A 10,102-nucleotide genomic window follows, 5' to 3' on the forward strand; every position below is an offset into this window, starting at 1 on the left:
CGGGGAATGTAACTGGTAGAGAATATCAGTCAGAAAGTGGTCAAACTGGACCTCCCATCTTCTACCTCAAGCTTTCCGAGAGAGACAATACTGGTAAGAAGTGTAAGTTACATTCACCCCTGTGAAGAGGGGCCGTTCTGTACATCCCTGCTGTTGAATGAATTGAAACAGTGACTAGAACCACAAGTGACAAAAGGCACAGATTGGACACTTGTCAGCTTCCCTCAAGTTTTGATGGGAAATGTAGGCAGCTTGGCAGAATGTTGGACAAGTGACAGTTGAAAAGTCCATTGGACAGCAGTTGGAGAGCCAAGCAGCAAGACCAGGATGCCTACATTTCCCATCAAAACTTGAGGGAAGCAGACAAGTGTCCAATCTGTGCCTTTTGTCACTTGTGGTTCTGCTCAGAGACCTCACAAACTACAGAAGAGGAATCAAACCTGTGTCATGACTGTAGCACAGCTGTCTGCAAGCTGGGACAGAAGGTCCCAGAGCTGCAGTGAATATCATTATTAATCTGTCTGTGACCAAAAAGTCCACTGAGCGTCATAGCCGATTTTAAAGAAACAGTTGGAAATATATTTTTTTTTAAAATTGGCTTGTATTTCTATCTTGTGCTCTCATTTTCCACTTGCAAACTGATTCAGGGTCCCGCTTCTGACTCTACTTTATTACAGTCCGTTACCCTTGGGTTGTTTCTTTGCTGATCTCTGGATATAAGGTTTGGTGCTAAGGAAGCCAGAAGTCCCTAGACTTTCCAAGGGTCAGTGGGTTCGGGATATAAATGCGATTCCCTGCCCTTGACGCACAGGAAGGGAGATTAGATCACTCCCCGTCACAGATCCTGAACCTGACTCTCGTGTCAATGGCCCCAGGGGAGAAGCGAGTGTTAATCCAAAGAGTCATTTTTAGAATTTGCTCTGCAGACAATCTTTGATTGTCTTTGTTGCCATTTGAAGTCTTCCCAGCCGCACCGTCACTCCATCCTGTGACTTGGCAGGAAACGGCGATGGGGAAAGGCTCTGCTTGGAAGAAGCCGAAGAGGTGTGACCACAGCATCATTCTGAGGAGAGGCTAGAGCCCTCGGAAGCGAAAGCTGCCCACCAGCACAGGAGCAGACAGGAGCCGAGGAAAGGCTGTGCCAAAATTAAAGTCAAGGGCCCGATTGTTTCCCTGAAAATGCTGGCAGAAAGCAGCCGCATTAAAATAATCTTTGTGGTTCACAAGCGTAGGTGCCGTGGAATGGAATATGGAAGGGTGCCAGATGTGCTGTCTGTGGAGCTGCGCAGTTGTGTGCAGTCTAGCTGTGTCGGAGCTGATGTTTAGGGCATTCTTAACGGCAAGCGTTCTAGATCTGACTTGATTGCTTGAGAGATGCCCTTGGTAAGGGTGAAAGCAGATAAGGATGCTTCTGAAACTCTCCTAATTCAAATGTCACCCCAGGTCCAGACCTTCCAAAACACAGACAATGCGCTAGCAATATTCTGTTGCTCACTTTTTATGTTTCCCTACCTTGAGCACCATGCGTGCCAGGTTGCCACAGATTTCATATCTTTCTTCTGTGCTGCTGGTCTTCTGTGCACATGGAGAAACAGCTGCAAAAAAAGTAATCTCCATGCAATTATGTGTACTGTTGAATCAAGAAACTTTTCTTTGCCACAATCAAATATACAACCACAATTACAGTGTAGTCCTTTGCAGAGTCCCACCCTTTGAAGCCTATTGACCATCTTTCCTCCTAGCAGCGTAATGATGAAAGTGGCAATGATATCTCTTCTTAATACTCTCTTTTTCCACCTTCATCTACAAAAGCAGCAAATTCATAACAATGGAATGGGTTTAGGAATTCATTGAGGGGAAGTATTCCCAGGATTCCTTGAGGGAAGGTAGGTTTTATGAACCTATCCAACCACTAGAGTCAGGGCTTTTTTTCAGCGAGAATGCAGAGGAATGGAGTTCTAGCACCTCTTGAAAATGGTCACATGGCCGGTGGCCCCGCACCCTGATCTCCAGACAGAGGGGAATTTAGATTGCCCTCCATGCCACTGGCGCAGAGGGCAATCTAAACTCCCCTCTGTCTGGACATCAGGGGGTGGGGCCACGGCCATGTGTCCATTTTCACCGAGGGCGATTTAAACTTTAAAAAACTCCCCCCTTGTTCCAGCTGACCCAAAGTGACATCATTGTGTGGTCCTGAGTACCACCACTGAGTTCCACCACCTCTTTTCCCGGAAAAAAAGCCCTGACTAGAGTCATCTTCTGAGGCCCTTTTTCAGGTGCCCCCACCTTTTGAGATTAGGCAATTGGCAATCTGTGAGAAGGTCTTTTTAGTTGTGGCACCAAAACTCCTAACTCTCCCCAGAGAGACTAGTTTGTCTGTTGTCATTTTCCATGAGTTGATGATTTGTTTTGTCTGGTGTTCCCTCAGTAGTCCCTCTTTCCTGTCCTGTTTTCAGCTGTTGTTTTTATGTACGTGGATTTTATCACATTGCATGTGCATTTTCACTTGGTTTTAATTGCTTCTTCTTTGGCTTCAGTGTTTTTTTAAGATGTGCTTTTATTATGAATGTTTTCAACGTGTAAGCCATCTTGGTGGCCCTGATGAGAGCTGAAAGTTGGGGTACATATCTTGTAAATAAATGCAAGAAATAAAAGAACGAATGGTTAAAATTGGAGAAGGAGAGAAGAAATGAGGTGGTGTGTGTGTGTGTGTGTGTGTGTGTGCGTGTGTGGCTCATCATTTATTTTAAAACAGTCCTACTCAACAACCTTTTGTTCGCTATTACTTGAGTTGCCCCAGATATCCAGATGTGACATTGTGCTTGGACACTGCTTTTCAAATCACCTTTATACGCATTTTTTTTTAAAAAAAGAAGACTCCCATTCAAAACAGCCCAAGCTGATGTGTGCTTTTATTCCTAGTGAGGCTTCTGTTGTGCTTTGTCCTTTTCTTGCCCCCTTTCAAATCTTGAGAGAAGTCAATGGAGGAAGTGTCCAGGTGAAGCCAATATACCTGAACCTACAGGCTCGCTTGTCTGGACTCAAGATGTTTTAGAGCTTCTCTTTTTCTATTTCCATCTTTGTCTTCCTGTTCTCAGAGGAAGGCCTACTTATTCCCCCCCCCTTCAAAAATGGGGCATTGTTTCACCGTTCTTTGATTCACTGTCCAAAAACAGTTATAGGAAACTGTTCAGCAGATGTTTTGTAGTATGAACTTCTGGGAGAGAAAAAAAATGTCTGGTGTTTGAGTTGGAAGTTCTATATTTAGACCAACGTTTCCTCCGATTGAAGGTTTGTGCCGGCAAGAGAGAGGCAGGGGAATTCATCGTTTGGATGGTAGTATTTGTTTTTCTCTGCACTCCCTCCGCCTCCCAATTTGCTAATACATTGAAAAACTGAACTTCTTCTGTTGACAAGAGGCAATGAGGCATTTTCCTGGGGGAGTACTTGGAAATTATCGAACCATTAAGTGGCATTGCACAGTTTTACAGATGCTGAGAAGATTGGGTAGGAAAACAATTCCCTTCTCCATTGTGTGAGGTTTGCTGGGGTTGGGTCAGAAACTGTGGCCAACTGACGCAGGGCATCACTATGCAAAACGAATGGGAACATTGCAACAAACAAACAAAATCTTTGACCTATTTCATAGCCCACTAGAGATATTAAAATTGCATATGGAGCGTAGGGGAAGTCCAAGCCCTTCGGATGATGGTACAGGACCATTGATATGGGCGGGCGTGGAAAGCAGCTCATTTTTAAAGGCCTGTCCAGTTGGCATACCCTTGCATGACTGTTGCGGCGTTATCATAAATGCCAACCTGCTCACAAAGGCATTTCCTGGTAGATTTGATGAATATCATGCCTGGGAAAACGATCAGTCACTGCGATACGTGTGCTGTTATGCTTTTCCGGGCTACCGTTAATCAGCCCTTCCTGGAAGCTCAATACCCAATAGCTCAAATCTGCTCTGGATCTCATTGTGAACTGGTATTTCCATACTCTGCTGGGACCTTTTCTTTTAGTAGTGCAGGTGTGGCTTTTCTCTGGAACACAATGCTGGAAGTTGACCATCAGCGACCAAGTATGTGGAAGGTGCTTTGCAAATGCTGCATGGACATGTGGCTCAGTGGTAGAGCACCTGCTCAGCACACGGAAAGTCCCGGGTTCAATGCCTGGCAGTCTCCCGTTTTAAAGATCTTGTAGTAAGTGATGTGAAAGAACTTTGCCTGAGAGCCTGGAGAGGCACTGATCAGAGCTGGATCACACATGTACGTTAATTGTTTGTTGGCTGCAGTATCCTGCAATGATGTGTGAATATGGAAGGGTTAGGTCAGGTACAACACTGTGGATAGAACGTTTAGATCTCCTGTTTTTTTACACATTCAGCTCACAGGTATGGCTTCAGTCGTGCATGTTAAGGGCCAAGAGGAAGGCCCGTAGATCAGTGGTACAGCATCTGCTTGATGCAGAAAAGGCCCCAGGATCAGTCCCCGGCATCTCCAGTTAAAAGGATCAGGTAGTAGGTGATGTGCAAGGCCTCCACCTGAGATCCTGGAGAACTACTGCCAGTCTGTGTAGACAAGACTGACCTTGATGGACCGACAGTCTGATTCAGTAGAAAGCAGCTTCGTGTCTGTTCATATGTCCACTGTGCTGTCGATCACGGACAGCCACTTTCACCACATTAAGCCACTTAAAAAAAAAAAAACTGAGAGCAGGGCTGGCCCTGCCCCAGCAGTTAGCTCAGACAGAGAAGGATTACCCAAATCAGAAGAGAAACCAAAGGGTGTGTATTACTCTAGCACATCTCTGTCTATAACAGTGCCCACATTCTGTACTCAGACCTAACCATGAACCTCAAAGCCATCTTTCAAGGGTGGTAGCCAAGTCTGTAGGTGTAGACACACTGCCACCGTCTCCAATACACTCTATATTTGGTTTTGGTTTTTGAACCATGATACAGAAACTTTCTTGGTGCATCAACAATGTAGCCTGTCAGTCACCAGGGGTGCAGGAATCCAAGTAGATCAATCAAATAATGTACACATCTGTGTACGCCAACCCCAGATGATGAGTAATTAAGTGACGAGAGATCAAGGGGTTGAACACATATGTCTCAATCAGGCTTAAGAGTCAAGTTATGGATTGGTGAATCTTTGATTTCAAGAGATTCCTGTAAAGGTCTCAGTGTAATTCATCCACCGTGACAGCTTCACTCATCTGAGCAGGGCGTTCTGCTGGTGCCGTCCTGCAAATGAGAAAGATTAACAATTACCCGTAGATGGGCAGCCTCTGCAGTGTCCCCCAACTTGTGCAATGGCCTGCCTGAGGGGGTCAGGAAGGCACCCACACTTTAAAAAAAAATATGATACCAAAACATACAAAATCATAAAAGGAATAAAAAATGACAAGTATTACCAAACAACCCAACAAAAGACCCTATATCAGTCATTTAAACTACTTTACAACAAATTACAATAAAAACATTTACAATAAACAATACAATAGAATTACGTTAGAAACTGGAAAGATCAGCAAAGGAAAGCACCCACACTTCTGTGATTCTGTAAATTATGTAAAGCAAATTTGTTCGGGAGAGTTATATTAGGGCTATATTATAGCAAAATGGCTTGGGAAGGTGTGGTTAAAATAATACTAACTGTTCTTATATATCACTCTTCTAGACAGTTTAGTGTCCCACTCAGATGAAGTCAGTGTTTTTATTATCCCTACAACACATCTGGGGAGCTGGGGCTGAGAGGAGTGACTCATCCAAGGCTACCTACTGAGCTCGTAGTAGTAGTGGGAGTCGAACCAGCAGAGTGCTGATTCACAACCCAACCACTTAACCAGCATGCTTTTTAGCACATCCCTGACTTGGCCTAGCCTGAAGGCAAGCAGGTACTGACCAAGTTGTCTAGATGTTATTTTCTTCATGAGTTCACTACAAATACTCCATGTTGATCAGTAATAATGATAACTGTTCTGATATACCTAGCCACATTTGTGCTCCTCTCAGAGCGATGAACAAAGTCACCCACCCACAATATCCCCACAATATAGCTGGGGAGCTGGGCTGAGAGGAGTGGCTCATCCAAGGCTACCTACTGCACTCATGGCAGTAGGGGAATTCAAACCAGCAGAGTGCAGATTTGCAACCCAACCGCTTAGCCACTAAGCTATGGCGGGGAATGGGCCATACCACTGGACTATACCACTGATTATAGTATGCATTCTCTGTTTGCTGTCTATATTATCCTCTTCTCACTGCATTGATTTCTACTTACACTGTCATTTTCTGCAGTGTTTAATACATCATGTTATTTGTTTCAGACTTCTGTACTCCTAGCCTTATTACATTGTTTATTAGATGCTTCCTCCTATTGAGTGCTTTGACATATGCTGTGTAATTTGCCTTGAGTCTCAGTGAGAGGGGACAACTGTAGATAAAGTGCATGAAAATGAAAAATTGTATCAGCTGATAGGTAGGCTGGCCTAGGCTGTGCTGCTTGACATCATTAGAAGAATCCTCTGTCTTGGTTCCTGAACCAACGTACAACACCTCCTCCCACACCAGGCATCGTTCACGGCTTGTTTATTGCCCAGGGCTACGCTGAAGATAATGGAAAAATCTTGAGCCGAGGGACTTGTTTAATTTCAAATAGAGGATTGTTCTCCTAAGTCAGACAGCTTTTAAATAGCCTGCTTAAAATGACAGGGTTAAAAAAAAGAAGACCCCCACCCCAAATTCCAGCCGAGAAGGTTGCAGAATAAAGGCTCCGATTCACAGGCGACTCTGTGACCCCTTTATTTGGGAGCTCTCCACCGCAGTGGTGCAGGCAATCCAGCATTTCCAGACAGTGTTTTGCATTTCATCATCTAACCCAAGAATGACCCTTCCTCCCGCCACCCTTATTCCTTGTCTGTATGCTGTAGCGGGTATAATATGTCTCCCATTGATTTGGAAGAAATGAAAGCATCTCAAAGATTTAGATGTGGGTCTGGCAGGAGCTCCCTGACACTAGTTGATGCAAATGGAAAGGAGGAGGGAAAAGTTCGGAGGATGTTTGAGCAATGTTTTGTTGTTCTTGGGCAGTCACAAACCCTTTGCTTTTTCACCCAGCCTCCAGCAGTGGTACAGTCAGGGGCGGACTTTGGGGCAAACATCCAAGGTCTCAGCTCTCTGGCTCCTCAAGCGAAGTCAAATTATCTTGGAAAACATGAGTTTGGGAACATTCGTTTGCCAAGAGAATATTTAGCTTTGTTCTGTGAGCCAAACTAGATGTTACAGTGGCCATAGGTCTGACCTGTGGCTGCCAATGCCATTTTAGAGAAGAATCTGACCATTTAAAGGTGCCACAAGGGCCCGATCAGGCTGCAATGTAACGGGACCAGACAATTCCATCCATCCACCCACCCCCCGCAGCTTTTCAAGTGCTGAAATCACATGGCTGTTCCGGCATTTGGAAAGGTATGGGGGGGAGGGAAAAGATTATCTAGTCCCACTGTATGACAAAATGGCATTGGCAACTATAGATCGGACCTATGTAGAGATCTCATCCCCCTGGTGGGGGTACGGGATCCCCCACTCCCAGTCTCTACCCCCTGCCATTGCTTACCTGGCCAGCGGGGGTGGGGGAGAGAAAGGTAGGGGGAACAGACCTGGAAGGCAGGAAACCCCTGTGCAAATGTGCAGCAGGCATGCTCCTGGTGGGTGTGACAACTTCACTACCTGAAGTGACATAATCATTCTTGAATTTTGGCCCCCACCAAAATTGACCAGGCTGAATTGGTCCTGTACAAAGCATGTGAGTATGCCCGCCACCAGGTATGATGATGTCACTTCCCAGAAATGATGTCATTGTGTTGGCACTGGGAGCACACATGCAAAAAGTGTGTACACAGAAGTGAGACTCCAGGTAAGTGCCAGCACCGCCCCTCCCTCTGGGAGGGTATAGGGACCTGGCAACCCTAGACCTGTGGCCACTAGAGATGGGCACGAACTGGGAAAATTCCGAACCGTGTAGTTTGTGATTCATAGCGTTTCACAAACCATGAACTTTCACGAACTTGCTCTGGTTTATGAACCGATTCATGACTTGTGAAAACATCACTTCCAGGTCAGCAGAAGGTCTGCAGAGAGCCCATCCCCTGTAGCCTAGGAAACTGATTGATCAGCGCCAGGCTGTCTGCAGTGACGAACCAAAATACTAACCAAACTAAACAGGCTAAAATTCGTCATGATTCATGAGAAATGAGCTCCCACTAACCGCCGGTTTGTGAACCACGAACTGGCCCGGTTCGTGATGAACTTTGGTTCGTATTTCAGTTCGTGCCTGCCTCTAGTGGCCACCATAATGTTTAGTTTGACCCTGATAATGCTTTTTATTTGAGGGATGCTCCTTCCCACAACTCTGGTGTGGCATTAAAACACTGCTTCAAAAGCATCTTCACAGTGCTATCTTAAACAGACTTACACCTTTCTAAGGCTTTTCACTTCGATGGCCTTAGAAGGGTGTGTCAATGCTTAGGACTGCACTGTCAGTTTCTCTGACCTACTGACTCTCCTATATAATAGTAACATTTGATTTATATATCAGACACAGCACCTACACCAGGGGCTTTGATGCTAACACATCTCTCGATTTCTCCCCCAACAGCAGCCAGCACATGAGGAGGCAATTTCCAAGAGATCATGTGCATGACCACAGGTTAGAGCTCGAGTGCCCTTTCACTGAATAATGCATGGCGTTCCGGAGCACAGACGAGGCTAAGTGGCCACTGGAATAAAAGTGTCTCCAGAGATGTGGGAGAATCAGCGTGGCTTTAATGCAAACCTTCTCTGGAATCCTGATGGCTACCTTTACACATTCAGAGATCATGAGCAGCAACACCAATCCCTTCCCCTCTCCCTCCACCCACACATTTCCACTTCCCATTTTAAGCGTTGGTCTCTAGATTAATAATGCAAGTTATAATTAAAGCACTGCCATCATTTGTGGCTGCTATAGGACTCCAGAAGGTCTCCGGTCTCCGGCCTTCCAGTAAATACATGCCTCCCCCCATCCCATAACATACAGTATTTTGCTTGCCAAGCTACATAAAAACCCTTCTCATGCAAGTCGTCCTCATCTCCACCACCATAACCAGGAGAAATCACCATGTGGATAGAGGCTGTCGTTTTTATTTTCATTATCCACTCTATTCTGTCGGCTGGTGGAGGTGGGAAAGTTCATAATGGGATGCCAACTAGAGTGACATCCACAAACATAGATGGTTTTAAAGGAGATTAGATGGCTAGATCTATCCACAGCCATTAGCCATGATAACGAATTGGAACCTCCCTGTGCAGAGGTAGGATACGTCCACATTCCCGGGAGGTCTATTAACAGTTAGGATAGCTAAATGGAACCTCCATGTTCAGAGGCAATATACCTCTGAATAGCAGTTGCTGGGAGAGTGTTACTCTAGGAAGCCAAGCAACCCCACAGAAGCTTATTCTCAAGCCAAATCATCTCCCTGTACATGACCTGCAAAGGAGACTTCTAATGGCATGTGTTCCTTAGGTGAGAGCTACAAAATCCCTGAGATGTTCGTCACAATAGGATAGGGAGGAAATTTAGAGCTGACAATGCGTTTTATATTGTTTCTGAACCAGAAAACTTTGTCTAAAATCTGAGAACGAGGATCCCTTGGATGAGAGCGACAGTCTCAGAGAATTTCAATCTAGCTAGGCTTGGGAGCTACACCCCGGAATTTATTTTGCATGAAAACAACTATCAGTGTCGATTTTGCAATATGATTAGACTTGATGATATTTAAGAATCCAACCCAAGTTTTTAAAACTACAAGTAAAATAATGCTGACTTTTTAGAGGGGCAGATTATATCTTCTTTTTTGAATTAAAATTGGAGGCCCAGTTTACTTCTAAACACACCCAATTTATTTTTAAAGTATGAAAAAATAATTAAAAGTAGCTGCCTTAGTGGAACCTATCCTATTCCTTCCCACTCTGCATATCGCTGTTTTGAGAAGGCTTCCTCAATGGAAGGGGGCAACCCATAGCAGAGACTCATGCAGAGATATAATATGCAGGATTATC

The sequence above is a fragment of the Eublepharis macularius genome, chromosome 14 (genome assembly GCF_028583425.1).
Source record: "Eublepharis macularius isolate TG4126 chromosome 14, MPM_Emac_v1.0, whole genome shotgun sequence".
Taxonomy (NCBI): Eukaryota; Metazoa; Chordata; class Lepidosauria; order Squamata; family Eublepharidae; genus Eublepharis; species Eublepharis macularius.